Raw genomic sequence first — 15,033 nt, 5'->3', positions numbered from 1 at the left:
CAATATTGCAAAATAATAACAACAAATTTTTGTTCGCCTAAATTAAGGGTGCCAGCATGTCCTCTTTTTACTTAAAATACTGATACATAACAAAATTTCAGTAGTTTTGATGCCTCCAGTTGACTTGTACAACAAAATTATTTGACCGCATCCACCAAAACTGACCATATATGCACTTTAATTTGTAAATATATATACCAGCATAGTAAATCAGCCATATTTTTTATGTCAGGATTTAATGTATAATACAATCATGACAATGGACAGCAATTTTGCAATATAATATAAACAACAAATTTTTGTTCGCATACATTTAGGATACCAGCATGTCCTCATTTTATTCAAAATATTGATACGTAACAAAATTTCAGAAGTTTTGATACCTCTAGCTGACTTGTACAACAAAATTATTTGACCGCATTACCAAAACTGACCATATGTGCACTTTAATTTGTAAATCTATATACCCACATAGTAAATCAGCCATATTTTTAATGTCAGGATTTAATGTATAATACAATCATGACAATGGACAGCAATATTGCAATATACATGTAATAACAACAACATTTTTTTCGCATAAATTTAGGATACAAGCGTGTCCTCCTTTTATTCAAAATATTGATACGTAACAAAATTTCAGTAGTTTTAATACCTCATGCTGACTTGGAAAACAAAACTATTTGACCAAAACTGATCTTATAATGTGCACTTTTATTTGCAAATCTATATACCCGATACCATTGAAACGAGCGCCTTAATGTCTTCTCCTGGAGCTCCTGTTCACATTTTAGTAGGACCGTAAATGTACACGTAATCAATAATATTGGAAAACTATTAATGCAAAAAATATTCTGAATAAATTGAGAATGTCAGAATTTCATCTCTTTATTCATAATAACAGTCACATCATTTATAGGAGTTCATGATGGTGTTCGTGTAAAACAAAACTACATGTATTATGCCACATCATCAAAGGGTATCCTCATCAAAGTACCAACGAATCCGTACCAACACTGACATGTCATTTGTACTATTTACAATGATTTAATAAAAAAAAAGTATACGAGGTTCTCTTCTTGGAATCTATTATGTCGGTTGATTGACTTTATTATAGTTAAACGTCAAGTGGCGACTAGTTCATTAAAGTGCGCATTGAGTATAATTTTAGGACGTCCCATATAAATATCGGCAATGACAAATTTGACGAATTTGACGAGATTGTTGATAGTTTTACTTCACCGTATGCTTACGGACACTGTACAATTTCTGTAGAATATTCTGCGGGAAATAGAATAGTAAATCCAATGAAAACAAGTTGAATATCAATGAAATATCCATGCAAGTATAAATTTATGCATAAAGTAAAATTTAGGAAGGGACAGGTAAACAACGGGGAACGAAGTAACGTAGACAATGTTGCCGATATCCCGTGATATAAGAAAATTGTTCCGATGCGTTGGATAACCTTTCTATCCGCCTTCTAATAAAAAAAACCTCTGTGTGATCGTATAGCCATTTTTTTATTTATATAAGAATACATGTATATCAAATAAAAGAGAGCATTTGTATTAATATCTAGTAGAGTCTAGCGAGTAAATAATAAATGATATCTGTGGAAAAACAATGCGAATGTAATATTTGTTTGTTTTGTTTACATTTTTTAATGAAAGCTCAAGTCTGATATGAAAACTCTTATAACGGTAATCTGTCATAAGCAGAGCTGTCCTCAGGTCTGGTCAATAGCAGACTTGTCCACATGTCTGGTCAAAAGCAGACCTGTCCTCAGGTCTGGTCAGGACTCGGCAGACCTGTCCATAGGTCTGGTCTGAGGCAGACCTGTCCTCAGGACTGGTCAAAAGCAGACTTGTCCACAGGTCTGGTCTGGGGCAGACCTGTCCTCGGGACTGGTCAAAAGCAGACTTGTCCACAGGTCTGGTCTGGAGCAGACTTTTCGATAGGTCTGCAGCAGTCCTAAAAAAGCAGACCGTAGGTCTGGTCCGCCAACGACGAAGTTAACTTGCTTGACTGCTTAAAAATTCTCAAGTTAACTTAGAAAGCAGTCAACAAGTTAACTCTAAGTTAACTTGTGTCAAGGTTAGGACCGCACCCATCTGTAACTATGGGTACTTGGTGTGTTTGAAAAAACTACCAATCAGTCTAGAATTGGTTTATATTTAGAATGCAAATTCGTGTCGATCAATATATTATTCATTTTTTTAGTAAAATTCTAATCTGAATAATTGTAATCCACATTTGATGATTTCGGTCAACCTATTGTAAAGTTCAAAGTGGTTTGAAATCTTCTATGATATTATTAAAGTACTTAGAGTTTTGGGCGAATTACTGTTTTATTAGATAAAAATAACTTAATTAACCCAACATTTTCATTTGTTAGTGGATAACGAAATTGTGTTTTAGTAAATATACACAATTATAGCACATGACAAGTAATTAAATCAAACTACATAATTTGTGTTAACGGACAATAAATTCTAAGGAAAATTGCGTTATCTAGCTTTACATCGAATGAATAAAAGGACACTAAACATTGATTAATACTTTCAGAGCACGGAGTGAAGAAAATAAAAATAAAATTGTAATGTCACTTGTGTAATAGTGTTGTGTTTTGGGCGTGTGACCTGATTGCTGTTACTGATTGTAATATGTATGACATAATGCTTCTGTGTGTGTTACATTTTAGTGTTGTGTCGACGTCGTTGTTCTCCTCTTATATCTAATGCGTTTCCCTCGGTTTTAGTTTGCTATCCCGATTTTGTTTTTTGTCCATGGATTTATGAGTTTTGAACAACGATATACTACTGTTGCCTTTATTTAAAGCATTCAGAGATTGAAGGAAGTATAACACAAATGAATATGTTCTGCTCTGTCTTGATTATTTATTTGTTTTAGAACAATTAATTTGAGGAAAAATGTTTCGCATGTGCTGCAATAGTTGTTTTACAGCGGATCGTTTTTTGAGAAATGTATTTTGAAAAGCCTATATTTTGAAATTGCTACCAGTTCAAACTAGACAAGAAGGGAAACCAGTTAAGATTAGCCTGGTTTTCAATAACTCTAGCATATGTATAATATAATGTATATGTGCAGTTCATTCATAAATAATGAATCATTTGTATAAATTCATTTGTCTTTGCAGTTTTAAATAGATTTATTTGGACGTCACTGATTATTCTAATTTAGACGAAACGCATGTCTGGAGTAGCAAATCAAGAGTCTTGTAGGTTTAAGAGTTTTTTGAATGATTCGTATTATCATTATCTTCAATAGAAGAAGAAAAAACTACACATTACAAATAGAAATATAAACAATGAAAATGAATAAGACAACATCCATGTTTTATTAACGTTGGCGCTGATGTAAAACAAGATTGTAGGCAATCAATAATTTTAACATATGTCGCAATAATGTTCGTGTTTTAAATAAGACAATGTTACTGTCTTTAGTGTATAAATTTTGTATAACCCTTGATGCCCTTTATGAATATTGATTTATACTTTCAGAGCACGGAGTGAAGAAAATAAAAATAAAATTGTCATGTGTAAAAATGTTAAACGTTGTAGTATTGAGTTTTGGGCGTGTAATTTGTGACGTCACTGATTCTTCTAATTAGTAGCGAATCAAGAGTCTTGTAGGTTTAATAGTTTATTAAATGATTCTTATTATCATTATCTTCAATAGAAGGTGAAATAAATACAAATAGAAATATAAACAATGAAAAATAATAAATAAGACAACATCCATGTTGTATTAACGTTGACGCTGGTATAAAACCAGAGTGTAGGCAATCAATGATTTTAACATATGTCGCAATAATTTTCGTTTACTGTCTTTAGTGTATAAATGTTGTATTAACCTTGATGCACTTTATTAATATGGTACTTCCAAACAGCTTTGTTGGATTGCGTTAATCTGGAACAGCTAGATTCTTGTTTATTAAGATTAAAATCAGAAATTGTCAGTTTCGTTTTGTTTTGATTTCCCATGCGATATATCTTCCTTTATAATATCGTACTTTTACATTTAATCTTTTGATTTAAATTTCACTAAAAAAAAGGTTCTGTCAATGGCCTTGCGATGTAATTAAAACGAAACTGAAATTAAAATGATACGGGTATAAAACACATGCATAGAAACTGGTTACTTATAATGATTCTTATGTATTTATCGTTACTGTTGTAACACACGGAAAACATGCCTGAGGTAACACAATTTAAAAATGTTAAGGTTCAAAACCGTTATTCAAAATACATAAAGATTTGATGAACCAAACTTGCGACATTAAAATGGACCTTCCAGCTAAATACTCCAATACAGAGATTCTCTTGATTTAATCCAAAAGAACAAAATCACAAAAAAATGAACTCCTAGGACAATTAAAAATGAAAAGTAAGTAATCAAAAGGCAAAATTAAAAGCGCAAACACATCAAACGAATTCGGATGAAAATCAACTGTCATATCCTTACTCGTTACAGCCATTTTCTTCACATCTTATCGAGTGACAATTTTATTTAAAAACGCCAATACATATACCTAATCATATGGTATGATATGTCCAACCTACTAGCTTGCATGGTTAACTTTATTTTTGTTCATTGTAAATGAGTTGTTTGTTGTCAATATTGTTATTATGAACTATATATGTCGCTACAAATTATTTCTCGTTACAATTTTGTTTTGCATTTAAAATCAAGCACCCTAGGAAATAGTTATCAAAAGTACCAGGATTATAATTTTATACGCCAGACGCGCGTTTCGTCTACATAAGACTCATCAGTGACGCTCAGATCAAAATAGTTAAAAAGCCAAACAAATACAAAGTTGAGGAGCATTGAGGACCCAAAATTCCAAAAAGTTGTGCCAAATACGGTTAAGGTAATCTACTCCTGGGGTAAGAAAATTCCTAGGAAACCTATTTCTTTTTCCTAAAAACCATAAACAACAAAAACGACATATTCTATATTAAACTACAGGAACAAAAAAGTTCCAACATAACCGTGTGTAATATCTGGGTCATCGAGTGAATAAAGAATTGTTCACTATGAAATTTACAACTTGTAATGAAATACGACAAATTATTCATGTGTAACTCTGTCGTTTTTATTACTTGTTAGCTGATTATTTGTAATTAAAACAAGCCAAAAAGGAAGACGAGCATGCTGGCATCTGTCTAATACTTCAACACATGAGTAACGTTCGTGTCCTGGTTTTTACATTAAACATATCAAATTTACAGAAAATGTGAAAATTATCCCAGAATGTAACAAATTACAACGTTAACCGTTTTTTCCATAACACAGCTATCATCTGATTGGAAATCGTTTACACAATGAGAGCACGAAAAAGACATTATGCATTATATTTGAAGTTTGATTTTGATGAATCTATACAAAATGAATCTGACAAATTCAGAGTTGAAATATCCCATTGGCAATCTGTATGCGAATGGTTTCGCAAGTAAAATAATAACAAAACCTCTACGTGATTCTTGTTTGTTAATAATTAAAACAGAACTTGTCATCTACACACTCTATGTTTTTATTTTCAATGACTATTTTAAACCAGTTTTACATAATTGTATTTTTTCAGAACATTAATAAATTGAAGATGTACTAAAAATGTACAATGGAATCGGAACAAACGTAATGATAATACTCTTAAAATATATATAAATTTATCAATCCTAAATGTTGACATCAGTAAATACTATCAACACATGAATATGTATTAACTTCGGGTGAGACTTCAATCAATATACTTAAACTGATCAAGTAAATTATGTATCAACCTCATACATCACTAAATTTCCCTTTAAAATGCGCAAACACATGAAGTGAATGTTTAACAAGTTTTCTTTGTCTGACTTTGTAGAGGTATTTCCTTAAGAGGAAAACGGTGCATTAAACATTGTTTTGCAGCTATAGATGCACCGCTCACTTTAATGTAAGACGCTTTAAAGTCCGTAAATGAATAATGTGTATTCGAAATGTATATTTGTTACATACATTCACCTACAGTATGGTATTTTGATAGATATTTGACTTAAAAACTTACAACACGTTTTAAACTGCATTTACAACAATAACTACAAAAAAAACCCGGCGATTACAGAGTACTAGTATTTGTTATCTCCACGTCACTGAGTAAACAAAGGGACAATAAAGATTGATTAATAACTCATAAGGGTATAGGTTGAAATAATAAAGTATAGTTTTTCGTGCTATTCTGTCGTTTAATTGCCGTCTGGGCTGAATGTGCGATGGATTTCACAATAAAGGCAAAAGTATAATAGTAAATGTTTAAAGACTGTAAGAGTACCTTCAAAGGTTTTAGGTACAGGCAGTTGTTTAATGATAACGTTCGTTCAAACAAAATAGTTGAGAAGAATTAAATTGTACTTTTTGGTCTCAAAGTTTTTTGTTGCTATTTCCTTAAATTGTTTAACATATCACAGCGGTAGACTAATGTTGTATTTTTGTATTCATCCCTTATTTTATTGATTTTGTATTTACATTGTGTCATAAATCACATTTATTCGTTCAGTATATGTTCACTTGTGTTAGTATTTCTTTTGATTGTCTTTAGCCATTTCAATTAATATTTTATAGTATGTCTCCTTTATTGTGATGTTAAACTATTCATTCTGATAAGGATAAAGGTTGGTACCTTTTTAAACGTTCAAATCCGCTGTATTTGTTTGCACCTGTCCTAAGTCGGGAATCTGTGATTCGGTAGTTGTCATTTGTTGGTGTGGTTCTGGTTGGTTTTTTTAATACAAATAAGACCATTGGTTTCCCCGTTTGGTCGGTTTAACACTTGTCATTTTTTTATAGCTTGCTGTTCGGTGTGAGCCATGGATCTGTGTTGGAAACCGTACTTTGAACTATAATAGTTGACTTTAACAGATTGTGACTGAGTATTGCATCATTGGCACTCATAACACATTTTGTATATGTATTGTAGCAATAGTTGAAATGAATTATAAACTCAAAAACATAAAAAAAAAAGTAATTGGATAAAATAAATATTGTTCACTTCTTTTAAAAAAAACCATGAAGGCGAAACACGATGAAGGATGGTATATTGGCCATCATGTAAGATGTATTTATTAAAATAGTTTTGAGAAAGATGTTTTCCTTGTTTTTTTTAGTCATTGGTGAGTCTATCCTTTGTAGACAAAACGCGCGTCCGGCGTACAACATTAACATCCTGGTATCAATCATTTGATGATTGAAGATAACATAGTACAAATATATTTCTAATTTTTATTTTTCGATTTTCAATATTTGTGCTGATTTCAAAATCCTCAATTACGGCGATAAATCAACAAATGGTATGCAACAAGTGATCTTATGAAAGCTTATGTCTGAATAATCTTTAAAAATTGTGAGACATAACAAACGCGTGTCTTATATCCTTTCGTGTTTAGGTCCAGTAATTAAGGAAACTACTAGAATGACAACATAATGCTGTTAGATAATGACAAAACGCTACCAAATTATGTTTATCTGTCCAAGAAATAGACATTCTGCATTATATTAGAAGATTTCGTGACGAGTTCTATATATGAAACTGTCAACTTGAGAGTTTCAATTATCCCGTAGGACAATGCTATTGATTTGTGAATGATATAATTTAGGAACAGTGTGTTTCTTGTTTGTGAAGATTCAGACTTCCCAGTTTATTTATACTCTCTATTTTTGCAGTACTAAAAATGCGAGCAGTAATATTTGTATAATTAGTTCCCATTCTTGCTCTTAAAATATATAAGGATAAAGATATATAACTGATTAAAAAGATTTATGAAATGAAAAGAAATTACCAATATTAATTTCATGCAATTTTATAACTGTTTTATAAAAAACAAGATGTGGTATGATTGCCAATGAGACAACTATCCACAAAAGACTAAAATGAAACAAACATTATCAATTATAGGTCACTGTACGGCCTTCGACAATGAGTAAAACCCATACCGCATAGTCAGCTATAAAAGGCCCCAATAAGAAAATGTAAAACAATTCTAACGGCCTTATTTATGTAAAAAATGAAAGAAAAAAACCAAACATGTAACACATAAACAAACGACAACCACTGAATAACAGTCTCCTGACTTTGGACAGGCACATACATAAATAATGTGGCAGGGTTAACATGTCTTAAATGAATAAATGTCGTACATTAACGGTAGAGCAATATGTATATGTTTATCTGCTTAATTGTATATAACAAACATTGTTATACCAAATCTAAAGATCTCTAAAAGAGTAACCCTCAAAATGATTGTTAGTTATTATAAATTGTTATAAACTCGTGTTTACTTGCTTTCTGTGACAACTTTATCCATGCAGTTCTTCGACACATAAATTAAAGAACGTTACTCATATACATTTGTTATACAGCAACCAATACAATCCTGAACATAAACAAAAATATCTGGACGTCTCCAAACGTTCTTCATCAATAGATATTTATAAAAGTAAACAATTATCAACCTTCAAAGCAGCTTTAAGATAGGGAAGTTGTGACCAAATTAAAAAGAGACTGTCAAACATATGTTATCGAAATCGAGTTCCTCTAATGCCAAGACATAATATACAGTTATAAAAAAAACGAAAGATACCAACAGGGCATTCGAACTCATAAGTCGAAATGAACTGATAACGCCATGTCTAATTACCATCAAGACTATTAGACAAACAATAATACCAAAAATACAACAAAGAAAAACTAACAGGTGCTCTAGAAGGGAAAATTGATTTTATTTTTCGACATTTGGGATCCATCTAGTTTTCTTATGTAAGTATAACCAGGAAATATGTCTTAACTCTTAGACCATCATTCACTGTATGAGGTCGATGGATTCATTACTATTTGTGTTATACTAATTTCCGTGGATTGTGTTGGTACGGGTGAACCAAGAATTTTAAATGCTTAAAAAAGTACAAATTTTCTATAGGCTTGTATGCGAGCTTCGGCAAAACGACGAAATTACATATCAACGAAAATTCTGTTTTTGATCTATCTGCAAATAATTAAGACGCACGAAAAAATGCATACATAGAAATTATGTCAACCACGAGCGCATACAAAGACAATTGTGTAATCTGTATCAATATGCAAGAAATAGAGAGAAAGTAATTTTATTTGCTGTAGATATTATTAAAGGTTTCTAGCTTTTTAATTCCATATATTTTAAATACACCTGGGGAATATCACTCTTCTTTCTGATATTTTAGTGACATTTTCATAAATAGTTGAACATGGAAGTCTAACTAAACGAATCAAATACTTTATTAGGATATGAAACCAACAATAAAAAATATATGCATTGATTGCTTTTTGATATATTTGCTGTCAAAAATTATTATTGACTGCACATTAATATAAAAATTAAAAAATGTGCATGTATATTCTTCGGAAATTAAGAGATGTTTTCAGTATCTTCGTCTAGAGGTAGATGATTTCATGGCATTGATTGTCTTTTTGGATAGAATAGAATTGTGTAAGGAACTAGGGTATGTTTCAAGAAGACAACGACCCAACCAATTAAATTATTTTAACTGAAAACCCAAATATGACTTTTAAACTTGCAAAACGATAATACCTGAATAATAAAACCAATAAAGATAACACAATGCGTGTTCGAAAACAAAATATAGTCTTCAGAAAACCTAATATCTGGATGTCACTGAGAGAACAAGAGGATAATAAAGATTGATTTACAACTGGTAAGGGGATAGATCTAAGATAATAAAATAGAGTTTTTCGTGTTATTCTGTCATTTAATTGACGTCGAGGCTGATTATTTTTTTGTCATATCACAACATTCCAGCAGTAGTATAATTATCAATTTTGGACAAGTCTTTGGTCTCACTGCATAATATATTATACAAAGCAGTACTGCACAAAAGAATAGTATAATTTAATTATTTTATCTTTTAATATGTTGTATAAGGGTATGATTCTCACAGTTCCATTATTTGAACAAATTGGACTACAAAAGCTTAAAAAATCATATACTTATTATGACCTAAATATAATGCTGTTTTTTTATTTTTAGTATTGAAAAGTTTGCAATAATTTATGGGCGACAAATCAACAGAAGGTATGCCACAAGTGATTCTAGAGAGCTGTTTACATAATCCTAGGAATGATATGAAACTTGGCAAACGCATGCCTTATACTCTTTTCTTGTGTAGTTCCAGTTATTAAGGAAACTAATAAAAATGCAAGATAATACATTAAGATAATGACAAAACGCCTTCAAGTTATGTTTATCTGACCACGAAGTAGAAATTCTACTTTACATTAGAAGATCTCGTGATGAAATTTATATAAGAAACTGACAATTTTAGTGTTTCAATTATACAATGGAATAATATTTTTGATTTGTGGTTGATAATTTTAAAACAGTGTGTTTATTGTCAGTTTAGATCTAAATCTGTATTTGTCAGTAATTTCATTTTTTTTTTTAACTTTACTTATTTATTTTTACTTCCATCTTTATTTCATTACTAACAAATCAATTTCTTGCCAACCATGCTATGAATTAAAAAAGAACTATAAGGGTAAGGAATAATGAGATATATGAAAAGTAATTGAAAAAACGTATAAAACTAAACTAAATGACATTATTTTCTCTTTAAATTTATAACTTTTTAATATTTTGTTCATTATTCGTCTGTATATCATGTATATCTGCTGAAATAAATAAGTAAAAACACAAAAATATTGAAATCCGAGGAAAATTCATAAAGGAAAGTCTAAAATCAAAAGTCCAAACACATCAAACGAATGGATAACAACTGTCATATTCCTGACTTGGTAGAGGCATTTTTTAATGTAGAAAATGGTGGATTGAACCTGGTTTTATAGCGAGCTAAACCTCTCACTTCTATGACAGTCGCATCAAATTGCATTACATTGTCAACGATGCATGAACAAAACAAACATACTCAAAGAGTAAAAATGTCAAAAATAGGGGTACATCAGTCAATATTGTGTTATCATCTTAACATTACCATAAAACAACAAGTTTAACGAAGAAGCACAAAAAGACATACATCAAATTTAACCTACTCATTTTGCTTTTCTTAATCGACTTAATGTATCTATGTAAAGTCAACCCGGAAAGGATGGAAGGTTTTCAGTACTGGTGTAAAATTGCGCGTTTGAAATTCGCACAGGTAGACATAAACATAATCCTGTCGTTGAAAGTATGACGGCCTACATAAATGCAGAGTCACGTAATGTAGATATAACAAAAACAGACTTAACAGTAAAAGTAATAATAATAAATAAAATAATTGTGTGGTTCAAAGTATGACGGGATACATAAGTACAGTTTCACGTCAAATGTATATTATAAAAAAAAAGACTAAATAGAAAAAGTAGTATTATTGAATAAAATAGTTTTGTCATTCATAGTATGTCAAGATCCATAAGTAAAAGTAATATTAATAAATGAAATAATTTTGTCGTTCAATGTATGATGTTTAACATAACCACAGATTCACGTAAAATGAATATTTAATAACCTGACTTAACAGTAAAAGTAATATAAATAAAGACAAATAAAAGAATACTATAACACGTTATTAAGATGATAACCAACGTCAGTACGCAAAATCTAGACTTCAAGACCATCTTGTATTATTTGTGTAGTTGATACGGAATATTTATCAACAAGTTCTTGGTATCTTCCGATGAACTTTTTTAGAAAAAGGACGAGACGTTCTTTGGCATACCCCTGGTTTATCAACTTTCTGCTCATTTAGTAAGTATTATATTACTCACCTTTTTTTTTTTAAATAACACAAACAAAATTATGATTAGAGTAAATGCAATTGAATCACAGTTATTCATTTGTGATTGTATATTTTAACTTACTGTAAATTCAAAAATTAATGCGACTTAATGAGTTTCGCAATGAAATGAACTCATATTCTTATACATAAATGGATGTAGTGCATATTACGTATTTCTCGTCTCTCGTTTTTTATTTAGATTATACTGTTGTTTTTTCCATTTGATTTTTTTACACTAATTGTTTTGTGGGCCCTGTATAGCTTGATGTTCGGTGTGAGCCAAGGCTCCATGTGGAAGACCGTACTTTGACCTATAGTAGTTTTATTTTATAAATGTTTACTTGGATGGAGAGTTGTCTCATTGGCACTCATATCAAATTTCCTAATATAAAAAAATTATGATTGAAATACATTTAAATGCATGCAAAATTTCTTGAAATAGCAAACAGAAATCTCGCATTTCAGTCCATTCTACAAAATTAGCAATAATAAATGCACGAAATTGTACACATGTGAATCTTCTATCTCTTGTACACACACACATACTTTGAATGCTTTACATTTTAACCTACTTAAAATAAAGTTGGATCTTTTTATTCTTTCATACAATGTGTTGATCACATTTGGTTAAGCTATTGTCCTGTTCGGTTACTCTCCCTAAAATACATATCCAATACCTTTTTTCAATATAATAAGATTGCTAGTAATGTATCTAATTCAAACAATTTGTAAATTGCAAGCAAAATAGTATTGATCATTAATGATTACAAAAATAGCTACATTTATATTAAGAAACTAATTTTGAATCATGAGATTTAAAAAGTAGCAATTTTAATGAAAGAAATTATGGTATACACCGTACTTAATGGATAATTGTCTATGTTTGACCTTTATAAACAGCGTGCCTAGACTGACGACTGCTGGCTTAATCAATCACAAATTGACATCGTGCTAACACATCTATCAGAGTAAGTTATTTATGGTTTTCCAATCTCGGTCTTTTTTGTACTATTCACATGGTATTGTGGTAGCCTATTTTATATTGTTCAAAAATAGTGATCATAAATGTCAAAATCAGATGAAAAAAAATTCTACCATACCTGGCTAAGTGAGCAATGCCTCAGAAAGAAATAATTGAGTTTAAATACTTCAATGATTTGTAAAACCATAACTGCATAAATATTTCATGTCAACAAAAACCTACTGACTATTAAGTATGTGATTTTGTCGGTGGTGAAACATGATCAGTAGTGGCATCCACCCAGTGGTTGTAAAAGCTAATATCAAATACTTGACTGGTAATTTAGTACACCATCACCATATGCGCGTTTCATCTTCATAAAACACATCAATTACCTTTGAAAATATCCAGTTCAAAGCAGATGCGGGGAAAGCCGTAGAGCATAACAAATTGTATCTATGTAAGAGGTACATGTAGGAAACCATTAGATATCATTTGAAGTATTCGACATTTCGTCACACGATAAAATTACCGTATTCATATCTCATTTGGTATTGCTGACTTCTGTGCTTGTTTTCTTAGTTGTGTCGTTTGTACTTTTACTTGTCTGTTTGTCTTTTTCTTTTTTTTATCCTTGGCGTTGTCAGTTTATTTTTTTATCTATGAGTCTGAATGTCCCTTTGGTATCTTTTAACCCCTATTTTTATTAAAGAGGAAAGAAAGATACCAAAGGGACAGTCAAACTCATAACTCTAAAACAAACTGACAACGCCATGGCTAAAAATTAATAAGACAAACAGACAAACAATAGTACACATGACACAACATAGAAAACCAAAGAATAAACAACACGAACCCCGTTATTAACCTCGTTGACTCAAATCATAAAAATGTTCTTCTCTATGTTAGCATTTGTGTATACGTCTATAAAGATTAGTGGTTGGTTGATGGTGTAGTTTCATATTGGTCATTACTTTTAACATATTGTTTATAGCCAAATATTTTTAAATAATGCTAGAAATGATGGCAAACAAAATAAAAAAAATGTCTTCTTTAAAGGGAGTATTTGGTGAAATCAAGTTGTTTAACCCTCTTACTTTATGTATTTGTCTGTCAGGAGCATGTAGTTCAGTGGTTGACATTGGATCGTATCTTTTTTTCGTAAACTGTTTTGTTATACCAAAGGCCGTACGTTTTGTCTATTAAGTTTTTATTACAATTTTCGTCTGGACTTTATAGCAAGCTATTCATTATTTGGATCTTATTAATGATAGGCCTTATCTTTGCTTATAATTGCTTTCCTCACGTCATTTGAACTCTGATTGATATCTGTGTTTCATTTTGGCAATCATTATAATGTAGAAATGGCACATGATTTCCGCCTGTAACAGTGACCAAGCTGCAGGATAACAAAAAACAAGTTAAAACGCATTCTAAGAGGAATATGTCTACAGTATAAAACAATATATGTTTACCAAATACAAAAAAAAAAAATCAGTTTTCTACTATTACAGAAACTAAAAGACATAAATGTTTAAAATCAAGTTTTGTATATAAAAAAAAGGTTCCACACGAGTGTTATTTCGAACAAAGGGAAACTTTCCACAGATGCATCTGCTATTGGTCAATCTATTCAAACGATTGTCAGTTCTATTGTCTCAACCATAAACACAATATAACTGTTGTTCTCTCTGTACTTATTCACTTGAACCGTTACATTTGTTCTAAGAGAAATCCATCACTCATTAATTAATTTACCTAGAAAACAAAAAATCTTCTAAATAGATAAAAAGACCTGTTTTACAAATTATAATTGTAACAAAAACAGGTAATTATACTCCAATTGTCTAATCTAAGTTATGCCCTAAGTGCACCTCCGTTTTTCATGCATGCTATCATCATATTGGTGTTAAAAGAAGTAGGTTGGTATATCTTACTACACAATTTCTCACAATCCATAACTTGTTGACCTGTGGTCAGCCTTTGTGTGCGTGTTCTGCCGACGTACGTTTTGTATAAGCTAAGTAGTGCATAAAGATGTTCAGAGTTGAAATAACTCGACAAACTAAATATAATACACATACACAATCGCAGACAAGGCTTCCTGAGTGAATATGGAACATATACACGCAACGTAACAGGCTGAACACAAAAGGTAGCTTATATATTTTTGATAATTTTTGTAAGATGCTTCTATTTGCAATTAACGGCACCACAATCTGTAACTTGTTGGTAAAACA

Source organism: Mytilus trossulus, chromosome 14 (genome assembly GCF_036588685.1).
Source record: "Mytilus trossulus isolate FHL-02 chromosome 14, PNRI_Mtr1.1.1.hap1, whole genome shotgun sequence".
NCBI classification, from domain to species: Eukaryota; Metazoa; Mollusca; class Bivalvia; order Mytilida; family Mytilidae; genus Mytilus; species Mytilus trossulus.
Note: the sequence above shows the minus strand (reverse complement) of the source record.